The 12087-nt window shown below is 40.9% G+C and overlaps 1 protein-coding gene across 16 annotated transcripts in view; it reads left to right on the plus strand.

Annotated features, from left to right (window-relative positions):
* GRM5 (glutamate metabotropic receptor 5) overlaps positions 1 to 12087 on the plus strand; it is a 351429-nt gene that overhangs the window by 3668 nt on the left and 335674 nt on the right. The window lies entirely within an intron of this gene.

A 12087-nucleotide genomic window follows, 5' to 3' on the forward strand; every position in this document is an offset into this window, starting at 1 on the left:
GAGTTTGTCATTGAGCTCAGTGAGTTAATTATAATAATAAATAATAATCTTTATTTTTATATGGTGCCGGCATATTCCGCAGCGCTTTACAGTTTGCACACATTAACGTGAGTTTAGGTAAAAAACAAAACAAAAAAAACAACTTAAATTATGTTGCATAGCTAAATGACAAACTCGGCTCTGCTACATCTGACGAGCCGTAATTCTGCAGCACCTGCTTGTTTTATTAATTCAGCGTGGCTACATCTGACAAACTGCACCCTGCTACATCCATAGCTCGCCCGCTTATTACCAGTCTTCATGATGGAGCGCGCTCCTGAATACAAATGTCACAGCAATGGTGGGAAAGAAAAATGTCATATTTATGTCTTGAAAAAAAAATGGATTCTTGTATTGGACGCAGTGTAAGCAGCGCTCCGGGCGCACTCATCACTCGTTATTATTTTGTGCGTCGAAAAAAAAATATTCAAGGTCACATTTTCTAAAATAGCCAAGAAACTGCTGATGTAGCAGAGCCGAATGTGTCTTTTAATTACTGTATATATTTTGTAAAAAAAATTACCATAATGCAAAATGATCCTCTAGCATTAAGTATTCAGGTGCGATATTCTTTTTTTTTTTTTCTTTTCAAATTGTGCACAAGTCGTATATAGATACATCAGAGTTGACTTTGTCATGTAGTTGTTTCTTTTATTTATTATGAATAATCATTGACTTAGTAGAGATGCCACCAGTTTGCTCCAATATACCTTTTGTTTTGCATATTAATCTTTTCCAGGAAGGGATAGTAGAGCTGAGTTTGTCATGCAGAGTCGAGCTCTACTTACTGTATTTGTGTGGTATATTAATCTTTTAGTGGTGCCAAATGTAGCAGTGCTGAGTTTGTCATGCAGAGTTGAGCTCTACTTACCCTATTTGTGTGGCATATTAATCTTTAGTGGTGCCAAATGTAGCAGGGCTGAGTTTGTCATACAGAGTTGAGCTCTACTTACCCTATTTGTGTGACATATTAATCTTTCAGTGGTGCCAAATGTAGCAGGGCTGAGTTTGTCATGCAGAGTTGAGCTCTACTTACCCTATTTGGGTGCATATTAATCGTGTAGTGGTGCCAAATGTAGCAGAGCTGAGTTTGTCATTCAGAGTAGAGCACTACTTATCCTATTTGGATGGCATATTAATCTTTCAGTGGTGCCAAATGTAGCAGGGCTGAGTTTGTCATGCAGAGTTGAGCTCTATTTACCCTATTTGTGTGGCATATTAATCTTTCAGTGGTGCCAAATGTAGCAGGGCTGAGTTTGTCATGCAGAGTTGAGCTCTACTTACCCTATTTGGGTGCATATTAATCGTGTAGTGGTGCCAAATGTAGCAGAGCTGAGTTTGTCATTCAGAGTAGAGCACTACTTACCCTATTTGGATGGCATATTAATCTTTCAGTGGTGCCAAATGTAGCAGGGCTGAGTTTGTCATGCAGAGTTGAGCTCTACTTACCCTATTTGGGTGCATATTAATCGTGTAGTGGTGCCAAATGTAGCAGAGCTGAGTTTGTCATTCAGAGTAGAGCACTACTTATCCTATTTGGATGGCATATTAATCTTTCAGTGGTGCCAAATGTAGCAGGGCTGAGTTTGTCATGCAGAGTTGAGCTCTATTTACCCTATTTGTGTGGCATATTAATCTTTCAGTGGTGCCAAATGTAGCAGGGCTGAGTTTGTCATGCAGAGTTGAGCTCTACTTACCCTATTTGGGTGCATATTAATCGTGTAGTGGTGCCAAATGTAGCAGAGCTGAGTTTGTCATTCAGAGTAGAGCACTACTTACCCTATTTGGATGGCATATTAATCTTTCAGTGGTGCCAAATGTAGCAGGGCTGAGTTTGTCATGCAGAGTTGAGCACTACTTACCCTATTTGTGTGGCATATTAATCTTTTAGGGGTTCACAAGTGTAGCAGAGCTGAGTTAGTCATTTAACTAGCCTTCATGTATTAGATGTAGCAGTGTGGAGTTTGCTGTTTATTAACTACTTATGTCACTCTCTCAGCTAAGAAAGTAGGTTCATTAGGAGGCAAATTCAGCTCTGCTACATCCCAGTTTATTAAAACGTCATGTCTGGCAGAGCTTGTGGAAGGATCGTATACTAATTACCGTGCAGCCCAATGTAAAACCAACTAATGCGACGTCAGATGTCAGCTCTTGACAATCTCAACTCTGCTACATCTGTAATTGAAATTGGGCAATGTTTCTCTCTTTAAAGTCCCTATGGTTAAAAAAAAAGAAAAAAAATTGGATTTTATAGAATTTTTCTGGAGGAGCGAAGGTGGGGGGGGGTCTCATCATAACACTGCAGTGCTATTAAAGACACGACGCGCAGGAAACCTCATTCCGACACATCACGCCGTGGGATAATACGGGTTACCCAGCATGGGATCTTGGAAACATTGCAAAGCAAGCGGCCGGAGCTATGAAAATGTGGGTTAATATCTTCTTATTGTTTTTTTTTTTTTGCATGAACCAATAGAGGGGAATATTTCTAACAGATGATGTGTGGGATCAGTGGTATTATAATGCGCGGCCGTGTATTATAATGTGCACTTGACTCGGATGAACAGAATGTTTTTAAAGGCATTAATGTCCGTGAAAGATGGAAATGGTCATTTATCACGGTGGGCTGGGATGTTCTTTGGAATGGCTGGGCAGCATTATAATGAAATGCAGGAGTAGCGGACCTGAGTTTGTCATTTGGTGCATTAGATTGTAAAAACACGTTAGGTTACTGCTACGTCAAAGCACAGCGAATCTCCTACTGCACGCAACATCCCCGTCACCTCCTCCGATTCGTGACGTTATATAGCCCAATGACTTAGAAAAAGGGGTGCTAGGAATGTTGGCGTAGCTGTCCGGCCGGGGTCTGCAAATCGTTTTGCCCAACTCTGTAGGTTACCACTGGTTTGATGTAGAGCTACTTTTATGTCTTAACACTGGAAACTGTCAAAATGCCTAAAATCAAACAAAAAAAAACGGAAATAGCAGAGCTGAGTTAGTCATTCAGTGCCATTGATTGTAGCTGGCCATCGCTGCTTTTATATAAGATTGCGGGTAGATCCACTTGTAAATCTTCTCTAAGGAAATGATCAAAACGATGCACATAAACTACAGAGCTGAGTTTGTCACTTGTTGCAGTGGCTTGTCTAACAACTAACTATCAAAACATGAACTGATACCCAGGTCCCCAATGCTCCTCCCCAACCATGGACCAGACCTACAGTTAACCCTGTCACCCTTAACTAACACCATGGACCAGACCTACAGTTAACCCTGTCACCCTTGTCTAACAGAAACACCACGTTCTCTACATTGTAAGTCTAACCATGATAGGTTAGTGCATTGGTTTTGATGTAGAACTGAATGTAGATCGACTGCAGTGATTTATTTAAGGGAATCTGTCAGCAGGATTTTGCTATGTAATCTGAGAGCAGCACGATGATTCCGGCAATGTGTCATTAGGATGTGTTTTGCTGTTTCAATATAATTAGTGTTTTATCAGCAGGAGATTATCACTACAGGACTAGGTGTCTCGTGCCTCCTGGTCCGACCACGCCCCCAGCACTGATTGGCAGCTTTCTGTCAATATACACAGAAAGCAGCCAATCAGTGGTGTGGGCGGGGTTATACACAGCTCAGCATTTGAGCTTTGCTAGATCTTCAGCAGAGAAAACTGTGATTGTATCCGTACTGCTGCACCCAGTAAACTAAGTGATACATCGCTGGAATCAGGGTCTATGCCCCTACATCAGGCTGCTGACAGATTACATAGCAAAAACATGCTGACAGATTTCCTTTAAAGCTTGGGCTGCACAAGAACTTTGGTCGCAGGGCCAATAATCACTCTATGTGATCCCTTTTTGGGACCCACAAGGTCCTGCAACTCTGACATGAAAGTTACAAAAAAATGGATTTTTTTTTGTCTAAGTTGCATTTCCCGCAGCCCAAATTAATCTGCATTTTCCTGCTGTAGCAGCTGCAAAGAATGATGTTTGGCCACAGGACCTGCCAAAGTTGCCTTGTAGCCCCATCCTATGGAGTTTGACATTTGTTGATGTCCTTGGTTTGAACATAGGACTGCAGCTTTAACAGATGCAAATAAAAGAGCTAAGTAGTGATTCTGCAGTCCTATGCAAAAGCAAACTAGCATACCATGATGAGGTGTGCTAGTGTTATTCTGCGCAACATATTATAATGGTGGCTTTACATAGGACTGCTGGTAAACATTACATTAAATAGATTGTCCAGGATTAGAAAAACATGGTTAAAAACGAAACCCAAAAAATCCCAGCACCTCCCCTTGTTATAGATAATGTCTAGTATGACAACTCAGCCCTATATAAATGAATGAAGCTGAGCTGCAATACCACGCACAACCCATTGGTCAGGAGTGGCGCTATTTCTGAGAAAAACCTAGCCAGATTTTTCTAATTCTGGACATCCCCTATAACTCTGCAAGGAAGAAGTACACAGCGCATTCATCTCTGCTACATCTTGTATTGTGTAATGCCTGAATAGCTACGTACAGATGGATCGGGATGAGTTTGTCATTCTGTATTATGTGTTGTAAGTAATATCACAATATCTGTGATTTTACATAGATCTCCTGTTAATACTGCTGTATCTGAAAGACACAAATAAATGACACGTTCGCCTAGGCGAGAGTATATTGTAGAGTGCCGGTGACCTGCCGTCATCACGTCAAGGACATGGCGTCCTAAAAATTGTGTGATCATGCTAGATCGCAGTACGTTATCACGCTGATGCACCCTGCTCGGAGCTTCACGGCCGAGCAGCTGCATGCAGCCGTACATCACCAAGCACAATCCTGAGAGTCAGATGGAGTGGTGTAAAGCCGCCACCACTGGACTCTGGAGGAGACGTGTTCTGTGCAGTGGCGGATCAGACTTCTCTATCTGCGTCTGATGGAGGAGTCTGGGTTTGGTGATTCCAGGAGGACGTTACCCCCTGACTGCATTGTGCCCCCTGTACAGATGGTGGAGGAGGATAATACTATGGGCTGTTATCAGGTGTTGGCCTCGGCCTCTTAGTTCAATAGTCTGGGTGAAATGGTGGATGAGGATGAGGAAAAAGCCAATATGCTAAATTACTTTTTTTCATCAGTATTTAGAAAAGAAAATCCCATGGCAGCCAATATGAATTGACTAGTGATAATAATTCCCAATTTAATGTTACCTGCTTAACCCAGCAGGAAGTACGGAGGCGTCTAAAAATCACTAAAATTGACAAATCTCCGGGCCCGGATGGGATACACCCCCGAGTACTGCAGGAATTAAGTACAGTCATTGGTAGACTATTATTTTTAATCTTTAAAGAGTCCATAATAACAGGGTCTGTACCACAGGACTGGCGTATAGCAAATGTGGTGCCAATATTCAAAAAGGGGACAAAAACTGAACTCAGGAATCATAGGCCAGTAAGTTTAACCTCTACTGTGGGTAAAATCCTGGAGGGCATTCTAAGGGATGCTATACTGGAGTATCTGAAGAGGAATAACCTCATGACCCAGTATCAGCACGGGTTTACTACGGACCGTTCATGTCAGACTAATTTGATCAGCTTCTATGAAGAGGTAAGTTCCGGTCTGGACCAAGGGAACCCAGTGGATGTAGTGTATATGGACTTTTCAAAAGCTTTTGATACGGTGCCACACAAAAGGTTGATACATAAAATGAGAATAATGGGGATAGGGGAAAATATGTGCAAGTGGGTTGAGAGTTGGCTCAGGGATAGGAAACAAAGGGTGGTTATTAATGGAGCACACTCGGACTGGATCACGGTTAGTAGTGGGGTACCACAGGGGTCAGTATTGGGCCCTCTTCTTTTTAACATATTTATTAATGACCTTGTAGGGGGCATTCAGAGTAGAATTTCAATATTTGCAGATGACACTAAACTCTGCAGGGTAATCAATACAGGGGAGGACAATTTTATATTACAGGATGATTTATGTAAACTAGAAGCTTGGGCTGATAAATGGCAAATGAGCTTTAATGGGGATAAATGTAAGGTCATGCACTTGGGTAGAAGTAATAAGATGTATAACTATGTGCTTAATTCTAAAACTCTGGGCAAAACCGTCAATGAAAAAGACCTGGGTGTATGGGTGGATGACAAACTCATATTCAGTGGCCAGTGTCAGGCAGCTGCTACAAAGGCAAATAAAATAATGGGATGTATTAAAAGAGGCATAGATGCTAATGAGGAGAACATAATTTTACCTCTATATAAGTCACTAGTGCGACCACACTTAGAATACTGTGCACAGTTCTGGTCTCCGGTGTATAAGAAAGACATAGCTGAACTGGAGCGGGTGCAGAGAAGAGCAACCAAGGTTATTAGAGGACTGGGGGGTCTGCCATACCATGACAGGTTATTACACTTGGGGCTATTTAGTTTGGAAAAACGAAGACTAAGGGGTGATCTTATGTTAATGTATAAATATATGAGGGGACAGTACAAAGACCTTTCTGATGATCTTTTTAATCATAGACCTGAGACAGGGACAAGGGGGCATCCTCTACGTCTGGAGGAAAAATGGTTTAAGCATAATAACAGACGCGGATTCTTTACTGTAAGAGCAGTGAGACTATGGAACTCTCTGCCGTATGATGTTGTAATGAGTGACTCATTGCTTCAATTTAAGAGGGGACTGGATACCTTTCTGGAAAAGTATAATGTTACAGGGTATATATACTAGATTCCTTGATAAGGCGTTGATCCAGGGAACTAGTCTGATTGCCGTATGTGGGGTCGGGAAGGAATTTTTTTTCCCCATGATGGAGCTTACTCTTACCACATGGTTTTTTTTTGCCTTCCTCTGGATCAACATGTTAGGGCATGTTAGGTTAGGCTATGGGTTGAACTAGATGGACTTAAAGTCTTCCTTCAACCTTAATAACTATGTAACTATGTAACTATGATGGGAAGTCTTAATCTTCAGCACAAGACATTGTGGACAATTGTAGCTTCCAGCTTTGTGGGAACAGTTTGGGGGAAGACTCTTTTGTGTTCCCCATGACTGCGCCCAGAGCACAAGCTTCATACACACATGGATGGGGGAGTTTGGTGGAAGGACATGAGCGGACGCACAGAGCTCCGACATCAACCCTTTAAATACTTTTACCATCTTCTAGAGATTCCTCTTCTGGATAAAGGGGCAAAAATTCACAGATGAAGCAAATTTAAAGTTCAGTTTGAGGGCTATATAAAATGCCTTAAATGTGATCATTTGTTTATGTTGTTATTAAAATCAGGCCATTTTTAACATTTTTTGTGTGCGTTTTTAATCACATAGAGATGGAAGAACATCTAAAAAAAATCCAAAAATGTAAAAAAAAAGTCACAAAAGTGAAGAAAAAAGCCACAAACTAAGGCCGGTTTCACACGTCAGTGGCTCCGGTACGTGAGGTGACAGTTTCCTCACGTACCGGAGACACTGACACACGTAGACCCATAAAAATCAATGCATCTGTTCAGATGTCATTGATTTTTTGCGGACCGTGTTTCCGTGTGCCAAACACGGAGACATGTCAGTGTTCGTGGGAGCGCACGTATTACACAGACCCAATAGAGTCAATGGGTCCGTGTAAAACACGGACCTCACACGGACGTTCTCCGTCTGGGGTCCGTGTGCGTGCAGGAGACAGCGCTACAGTAAGCGCTGTCCCCCCCACATGGTGCTGAAGCCGCGATTCATATGTTCCCTGCAGCAGCGTTTGCTGCAGAGAAAATATGAATAATAGTGTTTAAAATAAAGATCTATGTGTCCCCCGCCCCCCCACCCCCTGTGCGCCCCCCTGCTGTTCTGAAAATACTCACCCGCTCCCACGTTGGCTGTCACTCCTTCCTCTCTGCCCCGCGCCTCCTACTGTATGCGGTCACGTGGGGCCGCTCATTTACAATCATGAATAGTCGGCTCCGCCCCTATGGGAGGTGGAGCCACATATTCATGACTGTAAATGATCGGCCCCACGTGAATCCGCGGCCAGAGCAGGAAGCAGCGAGGGAGGCGGGTAAGTATTTTCAGAACAGCGGGGGGGGGGGGCGCACAGGGGGGGGGGGGCGGCGGACACATAGATCTTTATTTTAAACACTGTTATTCATATTTTCTCTGCAGCAAACGCTGCTGCAGGGAACATATGAATCGCGGCTTCAGCACGATGCAGGGTACCACACGCGTGGGTACCACACGCTCCGTGTGGTACCCACTCGCCATACGGGCGGCACACGTGTGCCGCACGTATGGCCTACGTGAGTTCCCAGGCACACGGACACGGATAACTCCGGTACCGATTTATTCCGGTACCGGAATTATCTGGACGTGTGGGACAGCCCTAAAAAAGCATTTGTAGTAATGTGTTATACTTCATTTCACTATTGGCTTTCAGCTAACATCTGGCCGCAGTTTTTATTTTTCTTGGGGAGACTTTAAGGCTATGTGCACACGTTTAGGATTTCTTGCAGAAAGTTCCTGAGCAAAACTGGACATTTTCTGCAAGAAATTCGCATGCGTTTTTTGCACATTTTTTACCTCGTTTTTGGTGCGTTTTTCGTGCGTTTTATTTTGCTGATTTTTCCGGAGGTTCCCAATGCAATAATATAGTTGGAAATCCGCAAAATTAATGAACATGCTGCGTTTTTTACCGCGATGCATTTTTTTCGCGGAATAAAAACGCATCATGTGCACAAAAATTGCGGAATGCATTCCACATAATCGTTTTTATAGCGAAAAAAACACGAAAAATCTGCTACGTGTGCAGAAAGCCTAAAATACGCCATGAATTTTTTAAAAGAATTTTCTTTTAGATTTTTTTGTGGCATCTATTCTATTTTTTAGGGTACGTACAGTGAAAGACTGGCGGGCCAAGGTTCCACCAGTAACATTGACTCTGGGGGACACTGTTCATCTGTAAGCAAATATTACGTTTCCATCAGTCACAAATTTATCTCTGCTTCTATAGAGTCATACACTGGGTTGTTTGTTCCTGTAAAAGACTATGTTCACACGTTGCCTTTTTGCTGCGTTTTTTTTATGCCAAGTTTAAGCTGCTTACAAAAAGCAGACGTTGCTTAGTTTTAGCTTTGTTTTTTGCTGATTCAGCTCCATCAGGTTTTGGCTCCAAAAACGCAGCAAAACCTAATACCTGCGTTTTTTTTAATAGTTTTTACAACATTTTTGCAGCTTTTTTGCACTACCCATGGGTGAAAAAACACTGAAAAAAACAAGTTCTTGTGACAAAATGATCAGGAAAAGAACTCCAAGATTGATTTTGCTGGTTTTGTGAAAATTTGCATAAAAAAAGCTGAAAAAAAAACCAATGCAAACACACAACGTGTGAACATAGCCAAAGAATGATGAGACGCTGTCTTTGTACATTTGTGCTCATGGCGAGAGGCCCAACAGGGGATTTGCCTGCCCTCCTGTCGGCCAGTCCAAGCTTATCACAGCTTTTTTAAGTGGATTTTTGAGTAAATTGTGCTCTAAAGTCCACATGACAGAAAAAAAAAATACAAATGCTTTTTCAATAAACTTCATGGAAAACATATAGTGCTGTATTTTTTTATACATGTTTTTTTTCCATGTGTAAAAGGAAGCAACATGTGAATTCTTAGGGTATGCTCACACAGAGGTTATTATTTCACAATGAAAAATACATATTAAAATTTGGTTCATAATTCCACTATATTTTCTGCTTTTTTCATTGTTTTATGCAGTTAATTTTTTTCTTTCCTTTATTTAATTTGTTAGACAAATTTGATGCTTTTTAATTCAAACAGAAACGTGTCAAAAACAGCACCATGTGTACTAAACACACAAAAAATAGCCAGAAAAAAACGCCACAAAAAAAAAAATATATATAGTGTGTAGTGTGTTTAATACCTCACAAAAAACTTTCCTGTATCATTTATTTGCAGTTTCAAAACTGGCAGGAAAATAAAAAGGCCTAGCAAAATATGGAACCTTACTGATATCTGCCTGACCGTAAAGCAGGGCTTGTTGCCCATAGTAACCAATCGCAGCACAGCTTTCATTTTGTTATGTGCTCGGGAAAAATGAAATCTGCTTTGTGATTGGTTACTGTTGGAAACAAGGCCCATTTTCATGGCAGATTTGATAAATGAGGCCTACTGCTAAGTATGAAGCCTCCCAAAAATTCTAGTGCCCCCGAGGCAAAAAAGCATGAGTATATAGTGCGCTGTATATAATGTAAGCCAGCAGTATATAGTGCACTGTATATAATGTAAGCCAGCAGTATATAGTGTGCTGTATATAATGTAAGCTGGCAGTATAAAGTGCTCTGTATATAATGTAAGCTGGCAGTATATAGTGCACTGTATATAATGTAAGCTGGCAGTATAAAGTGCTCTGTATATAATGTAAGCTGGCAGTATATAGTGCTCTGTATATAATGTAAGCTGGCAGTATATAGTGCTCTGTATATAATGTACGCTGGCAGTATATAGTGCTCTTTATATAATGTAAGCTGGCAGTATATAGTGCTCTGTATATAATGTAAGCTGGCAGTATATAGTGCACTGTATATAATGTAAGCTGGCAGTATATAGTGCTCTGTATATAATGTAAGCCGGCAGTATATAGTGCCCTGTATATAATGTAAGCCGGCAGTATATAGTGCCCTGTATATAATGTAAGCCGGCAGTATATAGTGCTCTGTATATAATGTAAGCCGGCAGTATATAGTGCTCTGTATATAATGTAAGCCGGCAGTATATAGTGCCCTGTATATAATGTAAGCCGGCAGTATATAGTGCCCTGTATATAATGTAAGCCGGCAGTATATAGTGCTCTGTATATAATGTAAGCTGGCAGTATATAGTGCTCTGTATATAATGTAAGCTGGCAGTATATAGTGCTCTGTATATAATGTAAGCTGTCAGTATATAGTGCTCTGTATATAATGTAAGCTGTCAGTATATAGTGCACTGTATATAATGTAAGCTGGCAGTATATAGTGCACTGTATATAATGTAAGCTGGCAGTATATAGTGCTCTGTATATAATGTAAGCTGGCAGTATATAGTGCTCTGTATATAATGTAAGCTGGCAGTATATAGTGCTCTTTATATAATGTAAGCTGGCAGTATATAGTGCTCTGTATATAATGTAAGCCGGCAGTATATAGTGCTCTGTATATAATGTAAGCTGGCAGTATATAGTGCTCTTTATATAATGTAAGCTGGCAGTATATAGTGCTCTGTATATAATGTAAGCTGGCAGTATATAGTGCTCTGTATATAATGTAAGCCGGCAGTATATAGTGCTCTGTATATAATGTAAGCTGGCAGTATATAGTGCTCTGTATATAATGTAAGCTGGCAGTATATAGTGCTCTGTATATAATGTAAGCTGGCAGTATATAGTGCTCTGTATATAATGTAAGCTGTCAGTATATAGTGCACTGTATATAATGTAAGCTGGCAGTATATAGTGCTCTTTATATAATGTAAGCTGGCAGTATATAGTGCTCTGTATATAATGTAAGCCGGCAGTATATAGTGCTCTGTATATAATGTAAGCTGGCAGTATATAGTGCTCTGTATATAATGTAAGCCGGCAGTATATAGTGCTCTGTATATAATGTAAGCCGGCAGTATATAGTGCTCTGTATATAATGTAAGCCGGCAGTATATAGTGCTCTGTATATAATGTAAGCTGGCAGTATATAGTGCACTGTATATAATGTAAGCTGGCAGTATATAGTGCTCTGTATATAATGTAAGCTGGCAGTATATAGTGCTCTGTATATAATGTAAGCTGGCAGTATATAGTGCTCTGTATATAATGTAAGCTGGCAGTATATAGTGCTCTGTATATAATGTAAGCCGGCAGTATATAGTGTGCTGTATATAATGTAAGCTGGCAGTATATAGTGCTCTGTATATAATGTAAGCTGGCAGTATATAGTGCTCTGTATATAATGTAAGCTGGCAGTATATAGTGCTCTTTATATAATGTAAGCTGGCAGTATATAGTGCTCTGTATATAATGTAAGCTGGCAGTAT

This window comes from Ranitomeya variabilis, chromosome 3 (assembly GCF_051348905.1).
Source record: "Ranitomeya variabilis isolate aRanVar5 chromosome 3, aRanVar5.hap1, whole genome shotgun sequence".
NCBI lineage: Eukaryota > Metazoa > Chordata > Amphibia > Anura > Dendrobatidae > Ranitomeya > Ranitomeya variabilis.